The sequence below is a fragment of the Macaca fascicularis genome, chromosome 3, assembly GCF_037993035.2.
Source record: "Macaca fascicularis isolate 582-1 chromosome 3, T2T-MFA8v1.1".
NCBI lineage: Eukaryota > Metazoa > Chordata > Mammalia > Primates > Cercopithecidae > Macaca > Macaca fascicularis.
Genome location: NC_088377.1, coordinates 91,357,443 through 91,376,690, shown reverse-complemented (window position 1 = coordinate 91,376,690; position 19,248 = coordinate 91,357,443). Strand labels below are relative to the sequence as shown.

Sequence of the window (19,248 nt, the reverse complement as noted above, 5' to 3'; positions counted from 1 at the left end):
GCTTTCATCAGCTGATATAGATAATGGACCTCTCTTTTCTCCTGTTTTTTTCCATCCTGGGTCTGTTTATTGCAGCTGAGAAGGCCTAATGTTGCAGAAGTCCTATTCTAATCATTTATGATATATTGTAATGACCATCTATTGGACTGTCTGTCTAGCACCCATTCTTTAGGACTTGTCTCCCTACCACCCTATGCCCCCAGCCCACCACCCACAAGGTACCTGCAAAGGCTTCCACTTCCTAGATATAGTTTATTGATCTTCATCCCTTCTCTGAGATTTTTGGAATTAAGACTGAAAAAGGTCAAACTATTTCCTGATGCTTGGGCTCTATAAGCTATCCCAGGAACCTTTTTGTTCAAACAAGTTCAAATGCATTTTCTGATGCTAACTGTCAGAGGCCTAACTGACGTATTCACACACACATACACATGCACACACATACAAGTTGGCTTTCTTCTCCAAGCAATTTTTATATCCTCTCTTCCCTGCCCTTTGCTTTAGTTAAGTGGGCTTCGGTAACCAGGGAAACAGTCTTGGTTTCCAGCCCTAAGAGATTAAGGAAAGGTATCTTAGAAAAGACAGAAACAGGCTGGGTGCAGTGGCTCATGACTGTAATCCTAGCACCTTGGGAGATGGAGGCAGGCAGATCACTTGCGCTCAGGAGTTTGAGACTAGCCTGGGCGACATGGTGAAACCCCATCTCTACAAAAAATAGAAAACAAAATTAGCTGGGTGTGGTGGTGCATGCCTGTAGTCCCAGCTACTTGTTGGGGGAAGCTGAGGCAGGAGGATCAATTTCTTGAACCCAGGAGGTCGAGGCTGCGGTGAGTTGAGAGCGTGCCATTGCACTCCAACCTGGGTGACAAAGTGAGACCCTGTCTCAAAAAAAAAAAAAAAAAAAAAAAAAAGAAGAGACAGCAGCAGGGCTGAATTCCTTGCTCATTGGATGATGCATATAATTGCCACTACTATCTATCATTGCCACATTTCTTCAGTTGCATGTGGCACTGACAAAGGCTAGGACTTTGCCATTTTTCCAATTCTAGCTGAATTCCAGCCAGCAACTGACTTGACAATGCCTTCTTTGCAAGATTTGGATGGGCAATCACAGATCAGCCAGATTCAGGGTCAGGCACCATTTTGAAGTTCAGTTTCAAGTTAGGAAAAACTGTAATACTGAACCCCTCAAAGATATTGGCTCAAGTATCTGGTTTAAGGAGTAGGTCAGTAGAGGACTGGCCTTGGGTTCCCACTCCTTGTTGGAGGTGGGATCACTATGAAGCGGAGAATGTTGAGAAAAACCGTGAGGCCAACCAGCCAGCCAACCAAAACCCTAGCTGCAATACCCTGGGAGTATTCCTAATACAATAAGTATTCTTTGAGTTAAAAGAAATACATTTCCTCATGTTTAAGTGGCATGTGGTTGGGAGATAAGGTTCCTGCTTTTTAATAGAAAGGAATAAAACACTGAAAATCCAAGACTTGAAGATGACTTTTTGCAATACAACCTTTCTGAAATAAGGCACAGTGTATTCTCAGAGCATTAAATTTCTTCTTCTTTTGAGTTCCCATTTTGTAATGGTGGGTTCTTTTCTACTAACAACAAATAAATTACAGATTTTTCTCTTTCTAGTGATCTAAAATGTTGCTACGTTTACACTGTGGTCCACAATTTACAAATACTATCTAAGACTCTTATGCTAAACTGCAGGATTGAAGAAAATATTCAGACTTCAATAGTGATACTCTTTGCAGACTTGGTATAATTTCAGTGTAATTTTGTATCTGGGAAAGGATTTATTGGTAACAGTTACAAGCTGTGCTCCAAATGCCACATTGCTGGAAATGGCTGGAAGATCAATGCCTTTAGAGCATCTACAAACCCAAAAAGTCTTTTCATCCTACAATAATGGCTCTTTTCTGTGTTTGCTCATATTAAATTCTATGAATTAAGCTAGCCTCATCGAACCTCTTAGAAATCATGTCAGAGGCTGGGCGCGGTGGCTCACGCCTGTAATCCCAGTACTTTGGGAGGTCTAGTTTGGCAGATCACAAGGTCAAGAGATTGAGACCAGCCTGGCCAACACGGTGAAACCCTGTCTCTAATAAAAATACAAACATTAACTGGGTGTGGTGACTCACACTTGTAGTCCCAGCCACTCAGGAGGCTGAGGCAGGAGAATAGCTTGAACCTGGGAGGCAGAGGTTGCAGTGAGCAGAGATTGCAGCACTGCACTCCTGCCTGGCGATAGAGTGAGTCAAAAAAAAAGAAAAGAAAAGAAAATTATGTCAGGGTGACTCCCAATTCCACTGTCAAGATCTGTGCTATCTTGTGGATATCATGTATTTCAACCAGAAAGTCTTCTCTCAGCTTTAAATAGGATAAGGATTCTTTGCCAAGCAAAGAATCTTTGGCTCCTTGCTTGACATCGCCCCCCACTTACGTGTTAGGAAGCTATCCTTTACTGTGAGCATTCATGTGCACTAAAGCTGGTGGCATGTAGTTAATATTGCCATTGTAAAGTCTGTTTAAATGTTTTTTTTCACTGGTTATAGCAGGAAGGCTTCTGGGAAGACTTATTTCGCCTATGCAAAAGATTATATGGGGCAGCTGTTTTTCCTGGAGGTTCCATGATTTAATTTTTGGGCCCTTTACTGGATTCTTTCATTTATGAAATGTGTCCAACATCCTGATTTCCCTTTCAGAAATGCTAATGACACGTTATTACTATGTAATCTATTTTGAAGATTTTTCAAAAGGCATGTTTTCTCCTACTCATTTACACAGATGGTATTCATTTATTTAACAATTAGCATCTACTAAGGGTAAACACATGAATGCAAAGATTGAGAGACAGTTCAACTAAACATACAGTGTAAGAATATTCACTAAATTCACAGAGACTCAAATTGATTGCTGTCATTGATTATTGTATATTTTTCTCTTTTCTTCTCTCCTTTTTGAGGATGGATCCCAAACTGAATTCATTATCCGTTCTTTAAAATCTTCTCTTGAGTTTCTTTTCTTCATGATTGGCAGCACCTACATGCCCAAGTCAGAAAGGTGGGAGTCTTCTCAGCTGCATCTCCTTCATATATACTCCCAAATCCAAATACGTCACCAAGCCCTGTTAATTTCACCTGTTAACTTGTCGCTCTGTACCTTTCCCTCCATTCTCACATCTTTCCTAGTTCAATGCACTATCGACCCTCATCTAGACTATTATAACAACCTCTTAACTGGTCTCTCCATCCCCATTCCTCTTCGTTGTTTATTCATGCTGCATCTAGAGTGACGTTTTAGAAAAGATATTTGATTGTAAACTTCTCTGCCTACAATCTTTCATTGACTCTTCATTGCTCTTAGGTTAAAATACAATTGATTTATATTCGCTACCTCTCCAGCCTCATATGCCACCACACTTTCTGCCACTCTCTTCTCCAGCCACACAGAAACACTTGGCATGCCCTAAGTGTCCCACTATCTCTAATTTCTGAGGGTTTGCTTTATCTAAAAGAATCTCACTGTCCCCTCTCTGCCATCCCACTCCATACTTGATTGATAAAGCCTCAGGCTTCAGAACTGTCATTCATTATTGCCTTAACAATGGCAATAAAACTTACCTATTAAATCAAAATGAAAATAGACAAATGAACCTACTTCAAACTAAAAAGTTCCTGCATGACAAAGGAAACAGTAAACAGCCTGAAGATATAACCTGCAGAATGGGAGAAAATGTTTGCAAACTATTTATCTGATAAGGGATTAATATCCAGAATATACAAGGAACTAAAACCACTGAACAGTAAAATAAATAATCACATTAAAAAGTGGGCTAAGGACATGAATAGATATTCTCTAAAGAAGATATATAAATGGGCAACAGTTATATGAAAAAATGCTCAGTGTTACTAATCATCAGGGAAATGCAAATCAAAACTACAATGCAGTATTATCTCACCCCAGTTACAAGTACTATTATCAAAAAGACAAAAAGTAAGTGCTGGCAAGAATGCAGAGAAAATGGAACTCACACATTGTTGGTGGGAACATAAGTTAGTATAGCCATTACGAAAAACAGAATGGACGTTTTTCAAAAAACTGAAACTAGAACTACCATACAATTCAGCAACTCCACTGCTGGATATTTATCCAAAGGAAAGAAAATCAGTATATCAAAGGGATACCTGCACTGCCATGCAGCACTATTCATAATTGCCAAGATAGGGAATCATTCATAGCTTGTGTATCTAAGTGTTCATTCATGGATGAAATGGTAACAAAATGTGGTAGATATACTCAATGAAATACCATTCAGTCATAAAAAAATGAAATGCTGTCCTTTGCAGCAACATGGATGGAACTGGAGGACATTATGTTAAGTGAAATAAGCCAGGTACAGAAAGACAAACGTCACATGTTCTTACTCATGAGTGGGCACTAAAAAAGTTGATCTGATGAAGGTAGAGAGTAGAAATGATGGTTCTCAGAGTCTGGGATGAGTATATGGTGGGGATGAAAAGAGTTTGCTTAATGGAAACAAACATACAGCTATATAGAAGAAGTAAGTTCCAGTGTTCAACAGCATAGTAGATGACTAGTTAACAATGATTTATTGTATTTTTCAAAACAGCTAGAAGAGAAGAGTTGAAATGTTCCCAGCACAAAGAAATGATACACATCTGAGGTGATGGATATCCTAAATATCCTGATTTGATCATTACACATTGTATGTATATATTGAAATCTCACATGTACTTTATGAACATGTACAATTATTATGTATCAACAACAAATTGCCTATGAATCTCTTCTAAAGGAACTATACTTTTCACTTTTGGTTTGTATTTGTAGTGAATTCCCTAAGATTTTAGGCAGTTCAAGCTGCCGGTGTATCTATACCTGGTGGCAATGAGACTATAACATTTTTTTGCAAACATAGGATGGTCTTTCTGTCTTTGGAAAGGAATCAGGACCCCAAGAAGCTAGAGCTCTTTTAAGCCACTGGGGTATTATTCCATAAACATGTGACGATTTAACTCTGAGTTGAGCAAGTTGCTTTCTGTGACTAATATTGCCTATAACAACTTTTCCTGCTTCCAGGCTACCATTTGACAATGAAAACAGCTTAATATTTTACTATGTATCTTCCATCAGTAAGTTATAGATAACTTAAAAAAATAACTTAGCCCTCAAAACAATTCTGACTCTTGGAACTAGTTTTCTTGGATCTTTGCAAATTGTTGACCTGCTTTGTGAAAGACATTCAACTCTAATGCTGCTTTCCCTACAGTTGTTTTAAAGTGTTTTTTGTTTGTTTGTTTGTTTGTTTTTAGAGACAGGGTCTCACTATGTTGCCCAAGCTGGAGTGTACTGGTGTGATCATAGCTCACTGCAGCCTTAAACTCCTGGGCTCAACCCATCCTCCAGCATCAGCCTCCTAAGTAGCTATGACTATAGGCAGGCACCACTGTGCCCAGACTCTTATAGTCATTTGATAGAGTATGCTACTTACGTTGTTCTACAACCCCTTATATGAACTGCCTTTGAGGTTCTATTTTCTGAATTTATAGTGCCAATCTCAGAACATTCAAACTATACGCCCTTATTGTTAGGTCCCTAGGACTTTTTGTTTTACTGTTTTCATGGCCAAACCCTTTAGAAAACAAACTGGCATATTATCATTAAATATGTAGAACAAATTTGGATTCTTAACAGAAGACGTTAGTCACTCCAAGTGCTAAGTAGAATTAATTTTATCCTCCAAAAAATTAAGAGTATTTGAAAGTCTTACTGGTAGGTAGATCGTCTCAGTGTATCTTAAAGGTTTTTGTTTGTTTGTTTCGTTTTTACCTACTGCACCCCACAGTAAGTAATTTGTTCTATATCATAACCTAGATATTGATATGTATATTCAAAGAGTATACACACACAGAGAGACATAATTGAAACAAAATATCCATGAAATAATACTTACATTTAGTATAAGTGATGCAAACTGACATTGCTAATTTTTAAAATTCTATTCTGTTCTATATTACCCTACAATATTCTAGTCACTATTCATTAAGTTGATTTCATAATCTGTAATTGGGCAACAATCTGCAATTTGAAAAGTACTGGATCATTTTTTTAAAAAAAAATACAAAAATAACAAGGTAAGTGAAATAACTAGTTTTTTACTTTCTGGAACATTTTCAAGACATTTTAACCTTTAATTTCTAGTTGTTGCTGGTTGGGCTCAACTACCAGGACTTCCTATATTCAAGGCGAGCATGTGAGCAAGTTGAACCAATTATAATACATTTCCTATAGGAAACAGTAATTCTTCTAGGTAAGGACTTTTTTTTTTTTTTTCCTAAAGACTGATTTTCTCTCTGTCGCCCAGGCCTGGAGTGCGATGGTGTGATCTCGGCTCATTGCAACCTCTGCCTCCCAGGTTCAAGCAATTCTCCTGCCTCAGCCTCCCGAGTAGCTGGGATTACAGGCGCCCGCCACCACACCTGGCTAATTTTTGTATTTTTAGTAGAGACAGGGTTTCACCATGTTGGTCAGGTTGGTCTTGAACTCCTGACCTCGTGATCCGCCCGCCTTATCCTCCCAAAGTGCTCGGATTACAGTCATGAGCCACCGCACCCGGTCCTAGATAAGGACTTTTAACTCAAGGTGTGCTTATCAAAAGTTCTTCACTGAAATGAATGTGGAAGAGAACCTCTTTCTTCTGGGCTCACCAACCTGAGAGAATGTGAGTCTGCACTGTTTGCCGCCACCTTCATCTTGCTTGTGTGGAGAAAGCCTGATTGAATAATAAAGTCAATCAGGACTGCTCTGATGAGGACTAGCAAGGGACAGAGAGAGCCCTGGGATCAATGCTTGAGCAACCTGTACATGAGACAATCTAATTTTCCTCCCTCCCTCCCTCCCTCCCTCCCTCCCTCCCTTCCTTCCTTCCTTCTTTCGTTCCTTCCTTCCTTTTCCTTTTTCGAAGTCTCACTCTGTCGCCAGGCTGGAGTGCAATGACTCAATCTTGGCTCACCGCAACCTCCACCTTGCAGGTTCAAGCGATCCTCTTGCCTCAGCCTCCAGAGTAGCTGAGATTACAGGCATGTGTCACCACGCCTGGCTAATTTCAGTTTTCTTACTTGCCAAGTGTAAGAGTCCTGATAAATATGGTAACAGAGATGGACAGAGGGCTTGATATTTGTGATGTGAGTGGGAAGACCACATACCTGTGTCCATATTGAAAATATTAATAAAGGCTATCTTCTGTCTCCCTTCTATCATCCTTGAGAAAATGGGCTGCTTAGTCACTTACATGACGGGATAGTATATTTTAAAAAGTGTAAGTATCAATTTATATGTTCTTTCCTCCTCCTGCACCAGTTCTTCTACCCCTTGTCTTCTCTCGTGTTGTCAGCTTGGCATTCTTTACTCATTTCCTCAGGAAAGGAAAAGGTACGGCAGAAATGCAAAGTCTTGTATTTTCATTTTCAAATGCCCAGGCTTCAGGAGCACATGAAAGAGATTTGATGAATAAAAATCTTTGTAATTCTAAGACCAGAAAGGAATCCCTAGGTTGAGGAGTATGAAGGATGGAGGGAACATGAAGTGGGAGAATGCTGGGAGAAGCCAGAGGCAAAGCTGTCCTGTTCTGCTCCAGCTCCTTGTCCCATGAACAGAGTCCAATGTTAATGCCTAGGGGACTTCCTGACTCCATTCAGGTGAGGACCATGCATCCCCCGTGCTGACGAATTTTGTTAATTGTTTTTGCATTGAGGCTCAGTAAGAATTTTCTTGCAACAGCAGCTAGCACATCACTTGCTGAGTGTCTGGTGTCCCAGTATCTCCTCTAACCTTGGGTAGACAGCAGCCACCAGGATGCATAAAAGCCCCTTGAAGTACAGTGTGAGGCCTTTGACGCACAGGGAGACATTAAAGTCCACTGCATACAGACTTCGATGAAACAACTTATTACCAGCCAGAAATCTCTCTAGGCTAGGTAGTCATAAAAAACCCTACCTGACTTCTAACTCCACTCCCACTCTCAACACACACTATGACCACCACCACCTTCACACTCGATTATTATACATTTTTCTAAATAGGGATTCAGTCCATTAGTACTACACTATTTTATATACTTTTGTTTCATGGTTTCTCAACAAATATCAAACGAATATTACTTAAGCCCAATGCTAAGCACCGATAATATAAAGGAGACAGCCCAAGATTCCCTGTCCTCATGTGACTCTCACCATGCATCAGGGAGTGCAGAAATGCATGTAGCTTATCCCATTGTATATGGTAAGTGCTGTCAGGTTCAAAGGGCTGATGGAATAGGGTTGGCCTAGATGGCCTCCCAAGGCCCCTTCTATCATTGGAGAATTTTTATGTTTTTGTTTGATAACTATTACCCTGCATTATGATAATTTTCATTCTGGTTTAGCCATAAACATTCAACCTGCAGAGTTCAGTGAAGGAGTTTTCCTATACTATTTTCTGAAGGGTAAAATATGGCATTAATTACAGATAAAAACCAGGTGCAGTGGCTCACACCTGTAGTCCTAGCCACTGGGAAGACTGAGGTGGGAGGATTGCTTGAGCCCAGGACTTCAAGGCTGCAGTGAACTGTGATGGTGCCATTGCACTCCAGCCTGAGTGACAGAGCAAGACCGTGTCTCAAAAACAAAACAAAACAAAACAAACCCCTAGAGTGAATGACGCACGTAAGTGCCTCTGAAAGAGCGCTCCCCTAAACCTCCCCCCATCCCCACTGACAAAATCCAACAAAAGTGTGGCATGGGTCCCATCTGCTGCAGGTGCTCTTCACGGGATCTGACCCCTTCAATCACCGCCTTGCCAACCAGATAGCCACTTCCTTCATTACAGTTTCCACTGCAGTGCTGGTATCAATCCTCTCCTCTTCACAGAAATAGGCTGCCCTTCCTATTTCCTCCTTTTCTCCCAAAACTCCTTTAATAATTGACACTAACGCAGAGACCCAAGGCCCCATACTCACCCTTGGACAGCCCTTGATTATGGAGCTACAGAGTGACTACGTCAGACGTCAAATCCTAATCTCTTCAGTTCAGCTCCACACCATTAAGTGGTGCTTGAAAGAGACTGTTTAAGTACATGGCTTTGTGGTGGTTTTTTTTTTTTTTTTTTTCCCCTACTTCTTCTTAGTGAATCTTCTAAAGAAATGCATTTTGAGCTAAGAGCCTCTTCCAAAGTGAAGAGTATATTTGTAGATTTCAAGGAATTAAAAACCAGGCCGCCACCTGCCAGGGTGGTTAAAATGGAGCCGAACAGCACTCCTGGAGGAGGGGCCTGTCCTGATTAGGAAAGTGACTCAGCTTCCTAATCCATTGGAGAAATGAATTTTTCAGAAACGGAAGACATACTATTTTGAAAAGATTATGTAACATTCCAAAGACATACACTTTTAAGTAGAGAATTGTAGTTGGGTGATTGCATTACAGAATAAGTTAATAATTGAAATGACCACATCTTGATAACAGGGAAAGCATTTCCCTGAACAATAGTTTTTCTACATTCTTTTCATTCTGTAGACTCAGAGAGGTCTTTTGATGGATCATAAGCCTTTTATAAATCCATGACCCAGATTTAGAAATACTGTCATCACCGCATGCTGACCTCTCTTAATAAGCATGCTCTATCTTTCCACACCCCCAGTCCCAAAATGAACTCTAAAGCAGAGCATTTAGATATCAGGAACTACATGCACTGGAATTTATAACCAAAGTTTCACATAACCCTGTCACATTTTGGCAATAAATTAACTGGTGAGATGTCATATTAAGTGGAACATATTCCTGTTGATTGTCAAGGACTAGATATTGAGCTTATTTGAGTGCCTTATTGATTTATATTTGCTTTATAGCAACACTGGATGGCGCTTCTCCTTTAAGACAACAAAATTAACCTTATTCTCTTCACATATCTGGCAGCAACTTTATCACCTTGCTATGTTCCAAGGTTGACACTGAGGAGAGAATATTTAGATGGGAAGGACTGGCTGTCCAGCCCTGGCTGCCTCTCTTGGCAGAGGCCATTTTTCCACATCAATGTAGACAGTTGTCAAGCTTTCTCGGAATCCAGATCAAAGGAAGAGATGAGTGAAAACAGGAAAGGTTGATCTGCAGCCATTAATTAAGGCTAAGTTTCCAAGTTCTAATTTCCTATAGAGGAGTAGTCTTACTTTATCCCCGTAGGACATCATATTAGAACACAAATGTCCAGCATCAGAGTGAGAGATACAGTGTTTGGGTCTTTTCCCTGCATGATCACCCACGATAAATATAGCCGTAAAAATTTCTACAAATGTATCACATTCACATATGGTTGTTTCTTAAATTCTCTTAACATCCTGTTGAGTTAGTCATGATCCTACCCTATTCCTACTTAAAATATTCTACTAACTCCCCTTCTTCCACAAGATAAAGTCTAAATTCTTTGGCATGTCATTGAAGTCCCTTCAAGAAGTACAATAAAAATTTAAGGAACCAAGTTGCTTGGTGACGTAATTTTTTATTTGTGTTCATTTCCCTTCTAGAGGAGTGGTCCTCAAGGGCACGGTTGTTATCCTGTCTTGTCTCTGCCATTTTTCATTCATGTGACTTGGGAGAACCAACTCAATGTTTCCATATAAGGAAACCAAGTTTCAGAAACAATTAGTTTTCCAAGTTTACACAAATGGAAAAGAGCAGAGATGAGATTAGAGCCCAATCTGTTTGACACCAGAGTCAAGCGCCTCTCTATTGCTGGGTCAAGTCACTGAAATTTACAGCAATTAGGATCTAGCTTATTGATAGTTTTATGAATCCCTCTCCAACACAGCCTCTAGAGTTAAGCATCTGGCAGTGCATTGGTACATAATTAGCATCCCCATATATCTTGAATCAATGATAAAGTTAATGACTTTCATTTCTCAGATGAGAAAACTAAAATTCAGGGAAGTTACAAGGCCACACAGTTATAGGGATGAAATGCAGCAGAGCCAGGATAGAACCCTCATCCTTTGATTCTTAGTCTAGTGTGTTGGCTATGCCATGCACTAACCATATATTTAAAAGTTATAAATGGGGAGAGATATAACTGAGAATAAAAGCATGAATATTTAATTTTTCTAAAATAAGAGGTTTTTGTTGTTGTTGTTGCTGTTGTTGTTTTTTGAGACAGAGTCTTGCTCTTATTGCTCTGGCTGGAGTGCAGTGGTGTGATCTTGGCTCACTGCAACCTCTGCCTCCCAGGTTCAAGTGAGTCTCGTGCTTTAGCCTCCCAAGTAGCTGGGATTCTTGTGCCTCAGCCTCCTAAGTAGCTGAGATTACAGGCGCATGGCACCTCGCCTGACTAATTTTTGTAGTTTTAGTAGAGAGATGGGGTTTCGCCATGATGGCCAGGCTGGTTTCGAAATCCTGGCCTTAAATGATCCACCCACCTCGGCCTCCCAAAGTGCTAGGATTGCAGGCATGAGCCACCGTGCCCTGTCAGAGAAGAGATTTCTTGGAGAAAAATTCATCTATTCCTCTGTTGTTGGAATAAGAGGAATAATGGATTGAAAAAATATCCATTTTACTTTTAAACCCACTATCATACTTTTTAAACAGGATTTTAAAATAAAATCTATTCTTCCCTGTAGATTAGTAAAGCTAGATTTTAGCGGGTAGACTAGAAGGGGTTAGAAATTTAAGACACTTAAAGTAAATATAAAGGAAACCCATGTTTATTGACTCAATCCTTAGGATATCAGAATGAAAATATATGTGTGTGCATGTGTTTATGTATTATTCTCCTAACCATTTTTCCTGCCTTCAATGCCCAGATCACATACCTGAAAATATGGTGGAAAGCCTAGATTTTACAGTAGATTTCTTAGTGATTGACTTAAATAGAATAGAGAAAAGGCATAACCTAAAAAGCCAAGTGTGGCCTTAGCAAAAGCAAATATATTTGCTTGGTTTTTCTGCCCACTATAATTTCAGAAACTCTTACTTATCTAACAGTGAAAAAAAAAAATACAGCTGTAAGCTTAAAAAAAAGAAAGAAAGAAAGAAAGAATTTTCTCCTCCCCAGTGCTTGTAATACCCTATTAAAAGCTTGGGAATAAAACTTCCTTCCCTATCAATGTTGTCCTTTTCCATTAAGCAAATATTGATTTCCTCTCCATCCCTCCCTACCTCTACCCCTCTTAGATACGGGAGTCCAAATTACCATTGGCTCTTTTGGTTTACTTCCTTCTTTGTGTGCTAACAAGGCTGTGTTTGTGTATTGCCTGCTGCTAGGCAGCCAACAGGGGGTGCTCACTGCATATTTTGATGAGGGGAAAAACGATTGGATTCAAAATAATCTTCAGTTTTCCTTTTACTTTCAATGCAAAAGTAAAGACTATAGTTCTCACACACAAAGGTTTTGCAAATGTGTTCAGAAGCAACGTGAGGAAATGTCTAGGTCAGGGAAGGAGGCCTTGGGGAGAGCCGGTATTTATACATGAAATGGGGATTTGAAGTTCCCAGGGACTTGGGTGCCTGAATGATTTGGGTCATTGATCATCAATTACACCTAAATTTTCTGGGCTATAATGACTAAATTTATTGGACAATTTATCAACTTCTCACTTTGTGCTCGTGGACACAGAGTGAATAGTCAGAAAATATGTTCTAATTTTGCTTTTCCCCCGTTACTCTGGAGCGTCTCTTAGCATTCAGTTTCGGCTGCTCCATGTATAGGATGCAGAATGGAATCCTGTATTCCCACCAACAGTTTCTCCTAAGAATAAACTTCTTGGTGTCAAAATGGCAAATGAAAATAATAATGACACTTTGGGGTATATAAAATTTTAAGAACAGTCATACATTATAAGATCAAGGAAAAACTAGGGAGGTGTTAGAATTTGAAAGTAACTCTTATCTACTTTGATTCAGATTCAGTTTCAACTGAGAAAACTCCTAAAAATAAAACAACATGTAGCCTATTCAAATATTGTTTGATTTTCATGTTTAAAAGGTTAAGCTCTAAACTTGAAAGGAATTTAAAAAGAAGTTGCTTGAGCTCCAAACAAATGCTAGCAGAAACAAGTTATTTTTAATTATTTGCTTCTAAAGACAGATAAAAAGAGATCAGACATAACAAGCTCTCATTAGAAGAAAATATAGTATATGGCAAGCTCTGTAAAATTTATCAGGATCTAACATTAAGAAATACCCAAATTCATGGCTATATATTGAGATTTTTAAAATAGTTAACTGTAAAAATGGTTAATATTGCTTACTGTTGATCACACTAATAAATAAGATTGCCTATAGAATTATTAAAGCCTTCCTTTTGATTTACACAGCAAAGACTTCAGTAAGAGTGATGGCATTGCTCATTATTCAACAAAAACCACAGAAAAAATGTGCGTCTTAGACACATATTTTCTTCTCTCTTTCTGAAGCCCAAACAACTCCCAGCTAAAAGACATATTTTGATTAAGATAATATTTTTCCCTAATCAATATTTTTTACCTCTGGGTTATTACTTCCTTGAAGGCTTCTCTGACTGTTTTTTTTTTCTTTCTAAATTAGTCCATGTAGTTTATGAGAAATCATCAGCACTGCCATAGTCTGCCGTTTACATTAAATCTTTCCCTTCATATTTACTGCTGGGTGGCAAGGTTTGTCTCTAGCCTTTATGGTTTGGCATCAAATCTTGAAATGTGTATTTTATACTTAATTGGAGTGGGGATAGGAGCACAGGAGCAGAATTAACCATTAATGAAATAAGACTCCTCTCGACCAACATTCACGCTTCCAATTTGGTTGGCAACATGCCTGAACACTGCTTGGTGTGAAACCACAACCAGGGTGGCGTGCTTGTTTCAAATATGGGCCTGGAATTGTGTGGTATTAGATCTGTGTCAAATCGCTGTAAAAGCGTCTAAAGGCTTACTCTGGATTTCTGTACTTATTGCATTACATCCGGGTGATAAGTACTTTGCAGACCAGCACTGATCTGTGGACCACACTCAAGGAGCCCTGGTGTGCTCCAAAAGAGCAAAGAGAAAAGTGCTTGTCCTTTGGTTTTGTGGCTCCAGTCTACCCTGCAGTGTCCTGTTTCCCTAAACATTCAATGGCTGCACATCTCTACACACCTCCACCCACCTCACCCCAGCGCACATGTGCGCACACACACACATACACACACACAGTGGTGTGAGGACCAAAATTAAGCTTCAACGTTATGTGCTGCCTTGATATCTGGTAAAACTGGAACAACTTTGAATCACTTAACCACAAGTTCCCATCCTCACGGAGAAGATCCCCTATTTGCCAGTAAGGTGAATCAGACGCAATTACAACACACACACACACACACACACACACACACACAGCTCCTGGAAGAAAGGGGTTTAACCTAAGCCTGCGTTCTTAGGACAATGCCTTCAATCACGGTCCTGTCCCTGGATGCTTGCTCTATATATGGGTGTTTGCACTTTAAAATGGATCTCCAGGTTTAGAATCAGAAGATCTCAGATGAAAAGGAATAGCACCAAAAATGCCCTGGCATATTGTTAGCTTTCAAATAAATGTGCCTTCTTTCCTGTTCCTGCAGCAGTGATCCAACATGATTTTGGACGTGCGTATTTTTGTAAAACGTTATATGTATGTTTTTTAAAGGGAGGGTGGGTCTTAAAATTATGGTTAGCTAACAGTGACTGATTCATTCTGCCTCATTTTCCCACTGAAGTATCCATGAAATTAAACCAAACCAAACCAGAAAAACCCCGCAGCACTGCAGTCGCACTGTACGCAGGGAAAGGCTGGTGTCCTGGCAGGAGCAGAAGCTGAGACACTGTGGGTGAGAAGAATCAGGCACATCTCCCCTGCCCTTTCATTCTGCCCACCCTCATTTGTCTTCCATCTATCCAATTTTTAAAAAATTGTTTAATTGTAAAATTGACCATCTTACCCACTTTTAAGAATACAATTCTGGGTAGTACACTCACATTGTGTAATCAATCTCCAGAACTCTTTATCTTGTAAAATGGAAACTCTGTACCCGTTAGACAATAATTCTCCTATCCCCTCATCCCTCGCCCCTGGCAAACACCATTCTATTTTTGGTCTCTATGAGTTACACTATTCTAGGTACCTCATGTAAGTGGAATTGTACAGTATTTGTTTTTTTTGTTTTTTGTTTTTTGTTTTTTTTTTTTTTTTTTTTTTTGTGCCTGTCATTGCATAACATCTTTATGGTTCATCCATGTTGTAGAATGTGTCATATTTTATTACCTTTGTGTGTCATAATTTCTTTCCCATTGTGTATATGTACCACACTTCATTTATTTGCCAATGGACATGTGAGTAGCTTCCACCTTTTGGCTACTATGAATAATAATGCTGCTGTGAACATCAGTGTACAAACATCTCTTCAGATCCTGCTCTCAATTCTTTTTTTTTTTTTTTAGAATCTTGCTCTGTCACCCAGGCTGGACCGTGATCTCTGCTTACTGCAACCTCTGCCTCCTGGGTTCAAGCAATTCTCCTGCCTCAGATCAGCAAGTAGCTGGGATTACAGATGCGTGCCACCATGTCTGGCTAATTTTTTGTATTTTTAGTAGAGACAGGGTTTCACCATGGTGGCCGGGCTGGTCTTGAACTTTTGACCTCAGGTTATCCACCCGCCTCAGCCTCCCAAAGTACTAGGATTACAGGCGTGAGCCACTGCACCTGGCTAGATCCTGCTCTCAATTCTTTTGGGTATGCACCCAGAAGTGAAATTGGTAATGCTATTTAAAATTTTGCGAGGAAATGCCATGCTGTTTTTCATTGTCACTGCAAAATTTTACACTCCCACTTACCATGCACAAAGGTTCCAATTTATCCACATCCTCACCAACACCTGTCATCTTCTTTTTTGTTTGTTTGTGTGTGTGTGTGTGTGTGTGTGTGTGATGACAGTAGCCATTCTAATGGGCATGCAGTGGTATCTCCCCGTGATTTTGATTTGCATTTCCCTAATGATGGTGTTGGGAAGTTTTTCATGTGGTTATTAGCCATTTGTGTATCTTCCTTGGAGTAGTGTTTATTCAAGTCATCTGCCTATTTTTAAATTTGATTGGCTGTTATTTTTTGTTGTTGAGTTGTAGTTCTTTGTATATTCTGGATATTGCTCGCTCATTAGATAGATGACTTGCAAATATTTTCTCCCATTCCATGAGTTGTCTTTTGACTCTGTTGATTGTATCCTTTGATACATGAATAAGTTTTAAATTTTGATGCAGTTCAATTTATCTATTCTGTTTCCTTTGCTTGTCTGTGCTTCTGGTATTATATCTGAGAAATCATTGCCAAATCTGATGTCATGAAGCTTTTCTCCTATGTTTTTGTCTGATAGTTTCCCTGTTTTAGCTCTATATTTATGCCTTTCATTCCTGTTGAGTTAATTTTTTAATATGGTATAAGATTAAAGTCCATGTTCAGTATGTTACCTATTTGGAAAATGCAGAACAAAGGTCTTTATCTCTTATCTAGTACAACAAAATACAATACAAGTAGAGTTAAATGAAATTTTTAACATTAAAAAATTAAATGCAATACGGTACAGGTAAATGCAATTAATTAGTCTTACTATGGAGAAGGACTTCCTAATTATATATGCACATAAAAAAGAGATAGGATAGATTTGATAAAAAGTAAAAATTATGTGCATTCAAAACTCTTTTTAAAAAATCCCACAGATCTACCAGAAAGTGTTAATCTTTAAAAAGATCGCTCACAAGTTAGTAGGAAACCATTCCAAAGGAAAGGGGGAAAATTCACAAAAGATAACTTGAAATTGCCATATAAACCTATGGGAAAAAAAATGTAACATTTTGTATTCACAGAAATGTAAAATTAAAATAACAATAAAATTGTTATATTTTGCTTGACATATAGGAAACTGATTTTTATCATGTGAACACCCAACACCAGAGTGAATTCAGGGAAACCCTCTTGGATATGGCTGAGGATTAAATATTGTGTAGACTTAGTTTATACTCCCAGTAGAGAAGATCAGTGGCGGAACTGCATTTTAGGTGAGAAAACAAGATAGTTAAGAGTTTGCAAATACCAGCAAGGAGCAGGGCAGTAGCTAAGAACAATGTCAGGGCACGCGCGGCTGGCTGGACGTGCCTCACAGTCAGGAGTCTCAAAGCAGAGAACTGCTAGCTCCTTTTCATAAAACAAATCTATTCTATAATTTATTTATCTCAAACATGTGTGAGTTAGTCGTAGACTCATGTCTCAGATTATAATGATATGAATACCTGTCCATATGAAAAATGTCAGTGGTACTTTAAAAAAGGGATCATTCTTTGATCATGGGATGAGATTACAGGTGTGGGTTTTTGTTGTTGCTGTTACCTCCGCCAGTACAGGCAATTCTCTTTGTAAAGTGCCTTGCACAGCATTGGATTTAATTAGATGCTAAAATACGCTTTTTAGTGATGAAGAGAAAATTAATTATTCTACTTACAAAAATACACGTCTTTTTGACTAGAATATATACGCAAAGGTTTCAGGAAACTTGTATATTGCAATTTCTGCATTGTGTACCAGCTGCTTTAGGACTAAAATGTAGTATCTCATGTCTTTTGAAGTCAATTTTAAGATCAGTGGAACAATTTTGTATCATCTCAAAATAAAAATCAAAAACTCTTCTGTTCAGAAACTAAAAATGACATTAAAACAACAGTAGAATTACAGCTATGCCAGTCCTCTAACCACTGATTTTCCTGTTTCCATGACGTAACTGTGATTCTGGCCCATTTGTTTTGTATTTAAGACTTGGCATTGGCATCTTCCTGCCTCCCTAAATAGGCATGCCTGTGAGTATAACAAATGTGACTCTTTAGGATTTATATAGCTCTAATTTGTCTACCCATGCTCATTTACATTGTCTTTACAGAAGCCTATCGGACCAGGCTCAGTTTCTGTGACAGGTATTTCAAGAAAAATTATGCAAACAAAATACATTGGCCCAAGAGCCTGTGTTTCTTCTCCATCCAAGGCTGATTTCTCACAGAGTTGGGAATTGTGTGAGATGGAAGGGACTTTCTGAGGACAGAGAGCCTTTTGGGAAACACGTATGTAAGGTCACCTCTTTTGTTGTTGTTGTTGCTTCCATAATGTTTTACTCAGTAGAGTTATCTGAATGCAGTACTTGCAAACTCAAATACCCAAAGGGGTCAGGCAGTGGACACAAGTGAGTGGTGTGTCTGGAGTCAGTCACAGTGAGAACTGGAGAGCGCTGGCCTCACTGGAAGGAGCAGTTGGTGATCAGCTCTCGTCCTCAGATGCTACCCCTGCTGGAATGCAGACCCCGTGTGGTCACACAGTCAGTGTTCTTATGAGAAATGTTCCGTTATTCAGACGTGAACAACTACAAAAGTAAACAACAGAAACAAAAATTGTGGGTCAGAGTATGTCATTAAGATGTAGCTGGTGACTTTCCAGTGTGTGACCCTTGCTTAATGTCATGTCAGGGTCCCTTAGCCTGAAAAGAACACAGCAGTCTGCTTAACTGTTTTCGAGAAACAATAGTACTTGATTCCTAGAGTTTTGTTCTAGGCTTTGTAGCTGTGGGGAGTCTGTGTGTGCAGTTTAGTCTCCTCAGTAAAATGGGGTTATTAATACCTTCCTCCCAAATTTTTGTGAGACCTCATTTAATCCATAATGTACAGATCCGACCTGTTATTTCTCTCCTCTCTTGGTGAGTACCTTCGTCACTTAGCTTCTGCCTCACTAATTGACTATATGTTCTCATTCTCTTCACTCACTGTGGTCATTCTAATCCTCTACCTTTCCTCTTGCTGTACCCCTAGTCTAGAATGTTCACCCCACCTATTTTACCCATTCTAAATATCCAATGAGATAGAATTCACTTCCCTTTTTGCATAAAATCTCCTTGCCATATTCCACCCCATGCTGATTTCTATAAGCTTATTTCATTAATTTTCCTTTTGTAATTTCAGTTCCAGGGACAAAGTAGCATTTATTATAGCATTCATTCAATGAATAAAGCTTTTAAACTCAAAACTAGACCATCTACCAACCTATCTCAGAGTAACTCTTCTCTAGTTGTGCTGTGTATCTGAACCAAGTTTTCCTAACTAAATTTAAGACTTCTCATGAGTAGGGCTACGATTTTGGTTCCTCTTTCAAATAGTCCATGAAGCTTAATGTAACGTTTTCACAATA

The 19,248-nt window shown here is 39.1% G+C and overlaps 1 protein-coding gene across 1 annotated transcript in view; it reads right to left on the bottom strand.

The window, feature by feature from the left end:
• Positions 1 to 9,112, bottom strand: part of VPS41 (VPS41 subunit of HOPS complex) — a 211,182-nt gene extending 202,070 nt beyond the window's left edge. Inside the window, exon 1 of the mRNA XM_045389032.3 lies at positions 9,024 to 9,112. The gene's annotated coding sequence lies outside the window, so the exon portion shown is untranslated. The remainder of the gene's footprint in view (positions 1 to 9,023) is intronic.
• Positions 9,113 to 19,248: the final 10,136 nt, after the last annotated feature.